This window comes from Anas acuta, chromosome 4, assembly GCF_963932015.1.
Source record: "Anas acuta chromosome 4, bAnaAcu1.1, whole genome shotgun sequence".
NCBI lineage: Eukaryota > Metazoa > Chordata > Aves > Anseriformes > Anatidae > Anas > Anas acuta.
Genome location: NC_088982.1, coordinates 67968051 through 67981382, shown reverse-complemented (window position 1 = coordinate 67981382; position 13332 = coordinate 67968051).

The window sequence follows — 13332 nt, the reverse complement described above, 5'->3', positions numbered from 1 at the left end:
CTGGTTAATGCTCAGTTAAGCCCCAGAGCAAGGGAAAGGAGCATGGAGGGGAGCAGAACTTCCCATTTGTACGACAGGTTGTTTGGCTAGCATAGTTTTGGGAACACAGCTGTTTCCAAAAGCCAGAGACTTATCTGGTACACATTGTTAAAACCCCACTGAATCTCACACTTTTTCCATCTGTGGTTTTGATCCACATGGTTTGAAACTCACTTCCTACAGTTCCAGTTGATATACTCGCAAGCCAGTGCTCAGAAAAGAAATCGGTACAAAAAGCATCACTAAATATAATAAAATAAAGAATGTGAAGTCAGTTTAGGTCAATATATCTTTTCAGATATAATCAGTTTGTATCTGTATGTTCATTTAGGCTGGGAGCTAGCCAGAACCAATGCTGCTCTGTCTTGCTTTTATTTATTTATTTAACTATTTATTTTGTTGCTGTTAAATTGGACTATAAAGGGAGATTATATTTCAGAAGTAAAACCCTAAAATGGAAATACCGAGTCTTTTCCCTGTTTGGTAGCTCTTTCCATTCTGTCCCAGCCTCCAGGTTTTTCATGTAACTTAAACTTCAAACTTACTACATTTTCAGAGTTTTATAAGACTGCTTTGATAAATCTGCCCTTTTAGTTATTGCAGTGTATTTGAAATGGAGTATTTTGTCTAACCTTCTGTGACCTGTTGCTCATCCATCTGCTTTTGCTAAACATTATTTTCTGAAGCAAAAAGTAATACTAGTATACCTGATCACAGTATACTGTCAAAATGTTTCTGCATTGGCTGTTTTGGACCTGTGGGACTTTATGACAACAAATAAAGAATGTGTGAGGGAAGTTTGATCTGATTCCACTTAAATTTTAAGACAAATAATGGTCCATAAAGTGCATAGAAATGAACAATAAATCTGTTTTCAGTACTTCTGATATCTCAACACTATATTTTTCTTTTTTTCCTGTATAAGTCATTTTCAAACCTAGTGTTAAGCTGAAGACCTAAAATTGATACACAATTTGTCTCCATTAAATTCTAAAAATATCTTTCCAGATACTTTAAATATTTTTTTTTTGCTTTTTTTTTTTAACTGCAGACTACAATAATGTCACAAAGAGGACACTAGATGCAAGATTTAAGAGTAGAAAAGCAAATGGGTTTCAAATTTATTAATTTTAATTTGTTTTCAAATTAATAATATACTAAAGATTTAGGGGTGATCTACTTTTGATGTATTAAACAGAACAGAGAGTTTTGTAATTGTCAACAAGTTGATTTCATGTTACGATTTCTATGACTTTATTAGTTTATCCCTAAGGAAAATACTGGTTGTGGACTTACTCTTCAGTGGCTACATCAAAACTTACAGGTGTCAGACCTATTTAATATTGTTAAGGAAATTTTGTGAGGAAACTTAATTTCTGTTTTACTATGCCACGTATTTTCAAAGCTTCACACAGGGAAATCTGCATCAAGGCACTAAGTATCCTCTGTTCCACACAAATTCAATAAAAGTAGTAAAAGCTCCCCAGGGCACCTAGCAACTTAAAAGGCTTAAGGCCTCAAGCATCACCGTCATTTGCACTTGGAGAATACTGAAGACACAAACATGATGTAAAATCAGACCTCTGCTGTAGCTTTTGTTTTAAAGCATGTTCTCATGCAAATATGCAGCTCTTCTCTCATGCAGAGCCTTTACTACTAATGGTGAGTGTATAATGGCATCAGTTCATACAGCCTTGCAAGCAGCCAGATCAATGTTACCTTCTTAAAGCCAATTTTTATGGTATTTCTTGAAAACACCCATTTAGCTTTTGGGTTCCTCTTATTGATTTTTGTTTTTCTGAATGTAATGCTTGTTTCACCCTAATATATAAGAGTTTCTTTAAAGTAGGACTATGATAAGATAGTTTGGACTGTGTGCCTTAGCTCCGTCTGCACACTATTAGGATTGGACTCCCAAGGGCAGTTTGTGCAGTGAACCGCAGTAATAAGGTTGATGGTTCATAAAAGGGCTGATGTGACAAAGTACTGACCTGTTTTGGAGATTAAGTAACCGTACCTTTGCCAAGGTTTGCATATCAGATTTTTATTCAGCATGACTCTTATAGTTTTAAGTATAGTAGTTGCCCTATAGAGTGTTCCATGCGGCAATGCAGATTATGAAATGGTTGCAAAATATAATTACTGACTTGATTAGTTATGCCTCTCCCAATAAAAACACATTGCTCTGTGATTCATGATATGCACTAGGTTAAAGTTTATGCAGCTTCTTGCAACTCTTTAGAAGTTCTTCCAGTACACTACCTCTCCAGCTTTATTTGGGAGAGTATTGGAAGGAGCATGTGTTAAAAAACCAAGTTGCCTGTAATACAGATGTCATTCTTTCACTCCATTAAAGCATCTATGACATTTGGATACTCAAATGAAGCTGTAGCTTTCTTCAAGATAATTAATGAAACCATATTTCTTGGTATGTGCTTCATAGTCTTTCCCTTAAAGCAAAAAAGAGGCCCTTTTCCCAGCTGGAACCTGACTAGATGTGGATAGTTTCAATTTTCTGTCGCTGAATGCTGCTTTTTATTAGTTTAGAGACCTCTGCTGTGAGAAACCATTGTGGATAAGGATTTTCAAAGCAAGTTACCTCTTAACTTTCTAGCTGATTGACTAATTAGACTAAATTTTCCATTTTTTGTTATAAGTAAGATTTTCCTCACCAAGATTTATTTATGTATCAAAAGGATACGTTCTTTTTACCCTGTATCCAACATAAATATTAAAGAATGAACTGAAATTTTGGCCAGTGATGTTCTCAAAAGTCATTTGGTGGGTATAGAATGCTGTGTGGCACAGTACTGTATGTAGATATGCTGTATGACACATAATATGGTGTGACACGGTATTCTGGTTTGTACAAAAATGAAATCATTTTAAAATTTTAGGGACAGCTTCAGTTATTCACATTCAGTTGGTATCTGCTTATAATCACTTCTCAGAAGCACCTTCTGTCCCAAGACACCACAGCTTCCCCCAGTAACTGGACCTATACTCTTTGCTCTGACCTTGCTGTTGGAAATACCACTTTATTCCTATTAATATCACAAGTATGCCAGATCACTTATAAAAATGAATATTCTCTGTCATTTGCCATTCCCCAAGTCTTTGTCATCTGTAGCACGTCTGTATAAGATGCTCTTTCATACTGGTCCATCAACTGGTTTGTGGCAGTAGCCAACAGAATCAGCTTCCACAATGTATTTTGTTTCAGTGCTACTTCTGCTGGTATGTTTTAAATGTTTCGCTTATGCCAGAATTTTGATGGGTGCATTTTTATGGGGGAAAAATGGCTCTGTGATATACAATGTGCATTTACATATGTTCCACAGTACTATATGGTTCTCAGTAGGAAACACAAAAGCTGTTGTCATACACTTAAAAGTGTGATGATAATGCTTAATTTGTCGTTTTATTTTTGGAACATTCAGCAAATTGAGCTTTATTGTCCTACTGATGTGGCCAACAGAGAGCTTGCATTGATAGTCTTTCCTCATTAGCATTGACACTGTCAGTTGTGCTAGCTTTCATCTTCCCCCATAGCTGTTGCTTTGGGTTTTTTTTGCATTGTTTTTTGTTTTTGCTGCAAGGACTCTCAAGCATTTAAATGAGCACAACTCGCTCTTGTCCTCTCGCTGCAGTGGGATTGTCATTTCTGTCCCCGTTGCTGTCTCACATGCATATGTTTCCTGAGGAAAAAATGAATTCTATGAAGTATCTTGCATAATTGTCTGTGCCTTTGTGATGTGTATAATGATGTGTAACATTATTTTGGAAAGGCTAAAGTAATGATCAAAAGTTGAATCCTTCTTGCATGTCTGCTTCATGTTTTATCAACACAGTTGGCAGGCGGTGGTCACACTCACTTCTGCAATGATATACATCACTCTATAAACAAGTCCTCTCTGTATGGCTTTTACAGAGCTTATCTCCTACCAGGTGCCAGGAAATAATTGAGGCTTTTTGCACAGATAGCAGTGTTGTGTAGTACAAGAATATCAATACCAGCATGAAAGTATAACTGCAAAGTGCTGGGTAAATGTTGTGGCAGTGATAGAATTTGTACAGAAAATGTCATACACAATGTAGTGCTTTAATTTGACCTGTACTTTGCATTTTCTTTGTAAATTTTAAACTTACCGCTTCCACTAAATTTAGTTATTAATGTGGGTTTCTTCCCCCAAAATAGAAATGTTATCTGAATAGATTTAGAAGCGCAGGGCTCTGCATACACTAGGCCAGTGTGATGATGAAAGTAGACTTAAAATGAAAGTCAAGGTCCATTGCCAAAAAAAACATTTCTTGTGTTTTGCATATGAACGAATGATTTGTGTGCACGCAGAAAAAGAATTCTTGTTCTATAAGAAGCAGTTATAAATGTCAGGGTGGCTGGTTTTTGGTTTACCAGTTGTTTCCAATTTTGATAAACCTCCTCAAAGTCCCAACGGTATTTTTCACTATTATTCTGATACTTCTATCAGGTCATGTCTCATGTTCAGAATAATAACAAAGCTCTTCAAAGGACCCTTCACCTCCAGCTGAATATGGTTGACTTGTGACAAATGTTTATGAACATAAATCTCTCTGCTTATCGTTATTATTCGGTTTTAATAACCAAGTAATCGAGATTGATTTACTGTTTTTTCTAGATCTGAAATAATATTAAAAACTCCTTCTGCCATAATGAGCTTTTTGGAGTTCTGCTTCTCACCCAGGATTTTAAGGGCATCTGCTATCACTGTTTCCAATGCTTTCAGTCTTCAGAACAGTGCTTATTAGTATATCGAGACCAACCCTGTCAGTAGCTCTTCTGGGAGAAGAGCCATCCTATTCCAGAGCATGTAAGGAGTACTGCAACATCTTTTCTTTGAGGGGAGTGTGCACATCACTGGGATACTGCAGTCTCTTCTAATATGCAGAGGCTTAACTGACCTGCATTAAAAACAAAGTATTCACTCATTTTTATGGGTAAATCATTATTAGAACAACTCTGGAATTTACTGTTGTGTTGATCAGGAACTTGTGTGCTGATATGTCATAGCTGAGTTAAGGGAGCAGCAAAAAGAGTAAGTCAATCAAAATTCAAAAATAGTATCACTTTGATTAAATCTGATATGCTGTGTACATTTTATGTTAACGTGCATGGCTCCTATTTCAATAGGAATAATTATGCCAAGAGCAGTGAATGGCATTTTGTGAAAATCTGTTAGCACTAGAAATACTGGGTATCTGTCATCCAGGGACTTTGATAATTCCACTTAACTTGTTGGACAGAAATGATAGAATTTTTTATTTTATTACACTTTTTCTTTCTTTCTTTTTTTTTTTTTTTTAATGACAGGAAATGTCTTCTTATGATAAAAGTTCTACTAAATGAGAGAACTCTTGAATGGGTTTGCCTTCCACTGACTTTTCTGTGTTGTAGGACAGGAATAAGTGATTACATGCTCTCTTCTTCAATGAAGCTTTGTGTTTAAAGACACTAACATTTCACGCTGAACAGCTGCTAAAAGTAGATCTTTGTTTTGACTTCCTATCCAGATCAGTTATGGCAAATTTCAAACACAGTATCTCAGGGGACTTCACTTCTGAGTATTATATCAGTTTTGCATAAAACCTCTCATATTCTTTCACAATAAATTCCTGTACCTCTTCAAATTGACAGGGCTGCAGCTATTAGTAACAGCATTATCCCCTGATTCCCTTGATCACATCTGAAAGTTCAATAGAACACACCTCTATTGTCATGGTGAGAAGATGTGATGCCTTTCTAATTCTTCAAAGCCCTTAATTGTTTCAACTGATGTGATTTCATTTGTATATCACATTTTTCTACAGCACTAACCAATGTAACCCCCCTCAAAGAAAAATTTGAAGGGTGCTGACTGTAATCCATATAGATACATTTTTCTCTGAACAGAATCCAAAAATCGTCCAAAACATTACCAGCTTCTCAGGCTTATATTCCACTGATTGAATACAGAAATGCATAAAGGAAAAAAAAAAATAGATGTCACTCTGGTTGCGCTCACTCAGAAAAAAAAAAGTTTTGAATTAAAATTACAGCAAAAAGCTATTAGTGGGTGCAGCCTGGTCCATGGTGAAACCTCTGTGAAAGCATTTCTGATCTATATGCTTGTAAGTAACAGCTTTGCACTGTAGAGTAACAAAATAACACAGATTTACAAAGGAAACCTTTGTTTATCACTATAATATTGCAGACAAATTATTGTGCAGGTGGAAAATAATTGGCTGTGAGTATTAAGGATGTATCTATATGTTCATAATGGACCCTTTATCTTCCCGTCTGAAAACAAAGTACTATCTAGGCAAAGACATAACAAAAAGGTTCTGGTAATGCTGATAATAAATAAAAACAGCTCATGTGGAAAGTTTATAGAACTCAATGCCTTCAGGAATTATCCACATTATTTGTATTACTCTTTTCATAAAAAGCGTCAGGTGGTTATCATACAAAATAGGGAAAAAGAAAGGTTTCAGTCCAGTAAAGAATTGAAGAAATATTGTGATCTTCATGAGGATTTTGGTGAAATTTCTGACATGAATATCACAGAGATCTTCATGTGTAATTAACCCTGCAAGTTCTCAGCAGCAACTCATAGTACTTGTGCCTTCCAAATGGGATCCAAACTGGTCTTAACATGGCAGCTATTCCCAACCCAAATGCCTTAAGTCTCCTGCCAAACTTGTCTTCTCTTCACCATTTTATAAGAAAAGGTATTATGCAATAACAGTTAAATTTGAGACTTTTTCCCAAAGCTAAACTGATTATTTGTGATGTGTGGAGTCAATATCACCCTAAAGTAGCTTTTTGTAACAATATTTTAGATCCTAAAGCTAATTATTTTAAATACAGCAAATTAACACAACTAGTTACGCTCAGAGACGGTGTTAAGGCAGACAAGATGATGGAATGCCTGGACTTGATGCATCTCAACCAAAGTGGGTGTCAGAGCAGCTGAAAGCCAACTGATGTCTGCTCCACTGAGGTACAGGAGGGCTCAGAGGTGCTGGCAATGCAGAACATTTTGTATTTATCTCCTACAAAAACAGGCTCTGTGTCCTTTTGATTTTTAAACCAGCCTACTCCATCTGGCACAATCTACGCAATAAACAGGGTTCAGCTGTCTTTTGCTTGAATGAGGAAAAATGGAAGAAAGGCCCTTAGAAGGAGCTTGAAGATGAGGTTCCTGTACAAGATCACTATTTTTTCCATCATAATTTTACAATAAATGTGGTGCCTACATTTTGAGGCTGAGAGGTATTCTATCATCCAAAAGCATCTAAATATTACTGTTTTCACAGATTAGTGCAAATATTTGCCAGAGCGTACACTTCAAATTGTTCCAATAAAAGGGCAAAGGAGAGGAAAAAAAGAAGGGTTTTCATTAAGTTAATAACTTTGGTGATTTTTCTTCAACATGATAGAGGTACCATACCATAACAAAGTAACAGATCACCTAGATAGATTAAAAAAAATAAAAATATAGCAGTAAGAGAGTCTGAGAATAAGCATATCGAAGATCATATCTGCTGCCATATCTGCTAAAAACAAAAAATAAAAATGTGTTTGGGTTATGCTAGAAGTAACCAATTATACTCTTTGCTTTCCTTCTGTAATATTATCCCTGGGGTCTGAACACTCTTGTTAGTCCTGAAGATCATGACATTTATATGAGAATGCAAAATCTTGTTGCTGAACTTTTAAAAATCTTTGTTGCACTATGTGCATATTTTAACTGTAGCATGAACAAGGATAAGGAGATATATCATGATTTTTATTAGCTGTGTTATTCATTACTTGTATACCTCCGTCATGTTGTTTCTTCTTATTCTGTTTCTCGGACTGATCAGTCCTGTTCTGTACATGTATTTTCACTTGGAAATTGTTCATTCTTCTACAAATTTGTACTACCTGTGTTTGGATTTCTTGCATGCCTACTTTCTCCTCTCTAAAGAGACATAGAGACAAAATACTATTGTCAATGAGTGTGTCTAATTGATTTAATGACATATTTTCAGTTATTTGCTATCCCAGTCTTTGTGTTTACCTTGTATTTAGCTGCTGCTGAAAATGGAGTATGTATTTTTAGTGGTGTCCCAAATGAATTCATTCTTCCCTCACTTACAGGAGATTTACAACCACTAATTATCTGTTCATTATACACAATGCTTTTGTCATAGAATGACAAGAGTTAGTGTTTTCTCCTTCCTTTTGACGTTCTTAGTCTCTTTTTAGGCATGAACAACCTAAACATTCTGCTATTTGCAAACACTGCCACTTACATTCTGTTATGAATTAGTAAATACACAGATTTTGCTATGACATCTTAAAACTAGGCACTGAGTTTCCAAAGCAGCCAACAGATTAACACCTTTTCCAGATTATTGCATTATTATACTTTTTTTTTTTTTCTGTGAGTAAGTGATGCCCCCCAAAAAAGGGATAAATCATATAATAGTAAGGGTCAGTTGTCAGTGCTTGATTTTTGTCAGAGGGCAACCATTTGAAGTTCTAGTTATGCAGAAATTCTCAGCAGAGAAAAAGGAAGAATGTGGCCAGTCTTTGGCACTGAGATAAGGTACCAGAAATCTAAAACAAGAACCTATTTAGTGACTTTCTGAAACAAGACACTGTAGACCGGATAAATGATTAAATAAATACATGAAAACTACCAAACTAACTTACAATTTTTTTCAAGCTCATTAAAATATATCCTTCCTAATCTTCTCTCCATTCTGGCTTCAGCACCAAGAGAATGTGAAGATCTGGCCTAGTGCCTCAGAAAAATTGTAGCTTGTGTCCAGCAAGGAAACTGGAATGGCTAGTTCCAGACTCAGATACTGTGTGAAATTTAGTGTTAGATTGAAATCTAAATTTGATAATAAGTACTGGTACATGTAAAGTGTATTGACAAGCTTACCAGTAATTAAATAAATCATAGTTAGTCTTGTTGCACCTCATTCAAACTTTTTACAGCTTGCTCTTTGAAGAACATATAGCAACCAGCTACAGTGGTTTGATAAATATCCAGCTACCGATCACACTAACCAGTAGCTAACAACCTTTTCCCTGCACCGGTACTCTGGTTCATTTGCAAAGCGAAGTCATTGACAAGTTACTCATAAACCGCTGATTTAGTCATGCAGCTTGCAGTGAAAGCCTCAAGCTGAAGGCTGTGTGCGTATGTAATTTCTTAACTGCTGCTCTGAGCTACAAGCTTTTTCTATCAAGGTAAAATGCATTAAACTAGCTCATAATTCTTCTGACTGCTTTGTGTTGCTCGAGAGGCTTTAAAGAGCTATAATTAATTTGCCAAATGAATAAAGAACAGCCATGACCCCGCATCATGCACAACTAGGAATTCACTAGTGAAAATGCTGTGCATGGATGTAACTCCTCACCTGTTACACAACTGCAGAAGCATCAGGGTCCTTGAAATGGCATTGTCTGCCGAATAAGGGAGAAAGATAAAAGATAGCAACGGATATTGTACTTTTCTGAGGTGAAATCACACATATAATCTTAAATTGGATATGATAGCAAATGAAACTTGCTCGTAAAAATGCATTCTGATTCACAGCTTCTGTGTGTTTCTCCATGCTCCTAATTTAAAATTGCAAAGATGAAGGTAACTTCTATCATATACTGTGGAATTATTTCACATAAATTATTTTATCCAGACACTTTGCAACTGGGGATTAAGGCTGTAGGTGTGTTTGGCTGAGAAGGAAAGAGAGCTAACAATCTGTGTGTTTGACCACAGTTTCTAAAAATGCACATGTTGGAAAGACGCTGTTGGTAGAAACAGCTCAATGAAATCAAAGCTAGTTTGGCTTTGTTTATTTCTTCATGAAATCATGATCAGCCAACCAAAAATGCTGTCAGAGAAGAGTGAATAACTCTGAGTCTGTGTGAATAACTCTGTGTGACACATCATAAAATAAAGAAGAGCTTAAACAAGCTTCAAAAGTACCCTGTATTTCTGGAGCAGAGCTGTCCTTCTCCATGTGTGCACTTTTATCACCCAATTCCCAGGACTTTTGGGGACTTGGGACTTATCACAGCTGCCACTCTTTGTAATGGCCATCAAGGGCTGATGCTACAGCCAGAAACAGCTCATACTCTTCCCTTCTGTTGTGTGATACACTTAGAATGACCAGGAGTTAGGTGACAAAACCATCTCTGTCACAATGAAATTCTCCTATTTTAGGGAAATGCAGTTGCATTGTGCTACCAAGGAAACGGCTGATAAAGAGGCCTGGGATGTGGTAGATTATTAATCAGCTTTTCTTAGAGTTGTGAGGGGAGTCATTTTTTTTTTCTTTCTTTCTCTCTCCTTTGTCTGCCATGTAAAATTGATGATATATAGGGTTTTTAGGTTTGCCCCAAAAGTGAAGTTCACTGAACAAATAGTCACCTTATCAGACAAACTGACTTGATTTTTACATAACTACTAAGAAATATCAGCCTTAAAAAGAAGAAAAGAAATGCAAATGATTGAGATGCCATCTGTTCAGAGACTGACCTCAGAGGTTCAGTATCACCTTTTTTCCCCACCTTTTTTCACCTTTTAGATTGCTTATAAAACAGCATTGTGTAAGTCTCTTATGAAAATCTCTATTTGTTTTCAGATATGCTAGTTTTTAAAAATTATTTCTTGAGAATATGCCTGATTAGCAATCAGTTCTGTTAATGGTGGTGCACCCAGGAAGGTGCACACTCCTCACTAATAAATAGTCAGCAATGGTTTTCTGACATGACAAACTAAAAAAGCCAGAGCTGGGCTGTTGCTGAAGGGAAGGCTTTGGTTTGCCTTGCAGAGCTCTGTAGGCTCCACATCAGCCCACAATGCTTTTTCCTCCAGCCAGGTTTCTGGCTGGAAAGCAGTCAGCTCAGGTTGCAGTCCAGTTTATGCATTTACCATGTAACTAACAGAGCTGGGTTTGGATATTAAAAATGTTGAGGGGGATGGCAACATTGTGAGCTTTTCCTTCATCATGTAATAAGGTTTCTAAATGATAATCTAGGACCTACTGGGTCTCTTCCTTGGGTTTGTTCTTTCGTGGCTGTTGCATCAGTGCACAATGTACACGCGTACCTTCTGCTCGCTAGCATAGTAACAGCTAGTATGAATGCTACCCAGAGACTCAGCAAGTGTTCAGACCATTACTTACTTCAGAATTTTATCTGTATTTTTGAGAAGTTACTCATGGCAATGAAGCTATTTGGAAGAGGGATCATTAAAAGATAAAGTGTGGAGTTCTTGAAATACTTCGCAGACCTGAATTAGACCATTAATGACTAGTATGATTTGGTCTTAAACTTGAAAACCAATTTATTCTGTGGAAGTGCAGCCCCTTCACTTTCTGAACTTATTTCTCATGTAAAAGCACAAAAGTCCTGTGTGACTGATCCCTTGCATGCTGCTTGTAACAGACAGGCTTATAAATATGGCCAAAAGTGCTAAAAAGCTAGTCTGGTTTTCAGAGTTCGGTATGAAAACAGTGTAATCCTTTGAGGCTGGCATCAGCTGACAAGCCAGGAGCCAGCTCCTTGACTTGCAGTACATGGGAGCAATGCCACTGGTTTGAAAAGGAGAGGCATTAGACCCTGAGTAAGCAGAAAGGGAAGCTCGCTCAGTTTTCAGCACAGGGCATAGTTCAGGTCATGAGAGCATGGTTTGGAGTTACAAGCTTTCTTCTAACACTGAACACGCACCTTTTCTGCTTTACAACAGAACTCCTACCTAGTAAATTCCTCCATAGTCCTAATGGAAGGCTGATCAGAATACGTGGCATTCTCCTTTTCATGGTCTGTTTCGAGTCTGGCCAGACACTGGCGCTACATGATTGCTGCACATTCTGGTATTTCGAATGTCCCAGAGATAAGGTTACAGTATGTGAAACTGTCTAAAACTTTTCAGTTTCCAAATGCTGGTGCAGTCTTTACTGGGGAACAGAGTTTGCACGGGAACAAGGGCACTGCTTTAGCTGCAAGCCATACAAAACAGCTTAGACTAAGCAGAAGTGGGTTCTTTGTTATCTGTAAATTCAAGGGCACACTTAAAAGCAAGCAAACAAACAAAACCTGGAGCACTGTGATTGGAAATTTCTCATTGTTGTCAATTAGACAGGAAAATATTTTTGATATCTGGCTGTTTTGTTCCTGCCATGCATTTGTCTTTGAGTATTCTTCAGCTCTGTTTTCACATTTCTGGCATTCTCCTCTTAATAAGCCTAATGAAGCACCATGAAACAGCCTTCAGCTATCTGTCAATATTTACAATAACTGCAGAAGTTCTCAGAGGCAATGGTCCATCTTGTTTGGATGCAGTCAAACAATGACTGTGCTCGTTGTTACAAGATGCTACCATGCCTGACTCTCATCACCCCTGTGCAGACATGTGCATGTATCATTTTCTCAATGCCAGTTGGCAAGTCAAGTGCAGCAAAGAGGTGACTCATGAAAGACACTGGCAAGGAATTCTTCTAAGAGCTGCAGGAGTCGTGTGGAGAACGGCTGCAATACAGCCACCACAGCTGGGGTCAGCCTCACAGAGAAGTTATGCAAAGGAGCAGAGATGGAGCATGCTGCCAGTTACCACAGGTGAGGTCCATTGATTGTGACTGCCAGCTCCTCTCTGTCTAGCAGAGATTAGTTGGGAGAAGGATGTTCACAGCAGAGTGAACTCCAGGGTGAGAAACCACCTTTGGAGAACTGTGCTCTGCCCAGCAACTGCACTGCCTGGTCTTGGTTGATAACAGCCTTGTGGTGTTGGACACAGGAACAGTCAGTTTCCTGCTCTTTATATCCATATCTGTTTCCCTGTGACTTGCATTTTTATGTGTATATATTTATATGTGTATACATACATGTGTATATATATATGTGTGTGTGCGTATGTAGACTTCCATGTATTTTTCTTCTCCATTGATCGTAAAGACTGATACCCTGAAAAGTCCTAACCCTGTCATTCCAAAAGACCAAATAGGAGAAGCATTTTTTGTTACAACACATCTTTTTAACAACCTTGATTTGAATCGTCCTTTCTGACAGTTCTTGGCTAGCCAAACAACTGAGTGGCTAAGGAAACCACCAAGGCATGGTATCTTCAGTATCTTCAGAGCCATCAACGCATGGCTGATGGATTCTACTGTTTTCTGTACCTTAGAAGGTCTTTGTGCCACATCAGTGGTGGCTACAGCAGATTCTGCACGCAGTGTCCTTACCCTGAGGACTGTAACAATGAGTAAGGACCA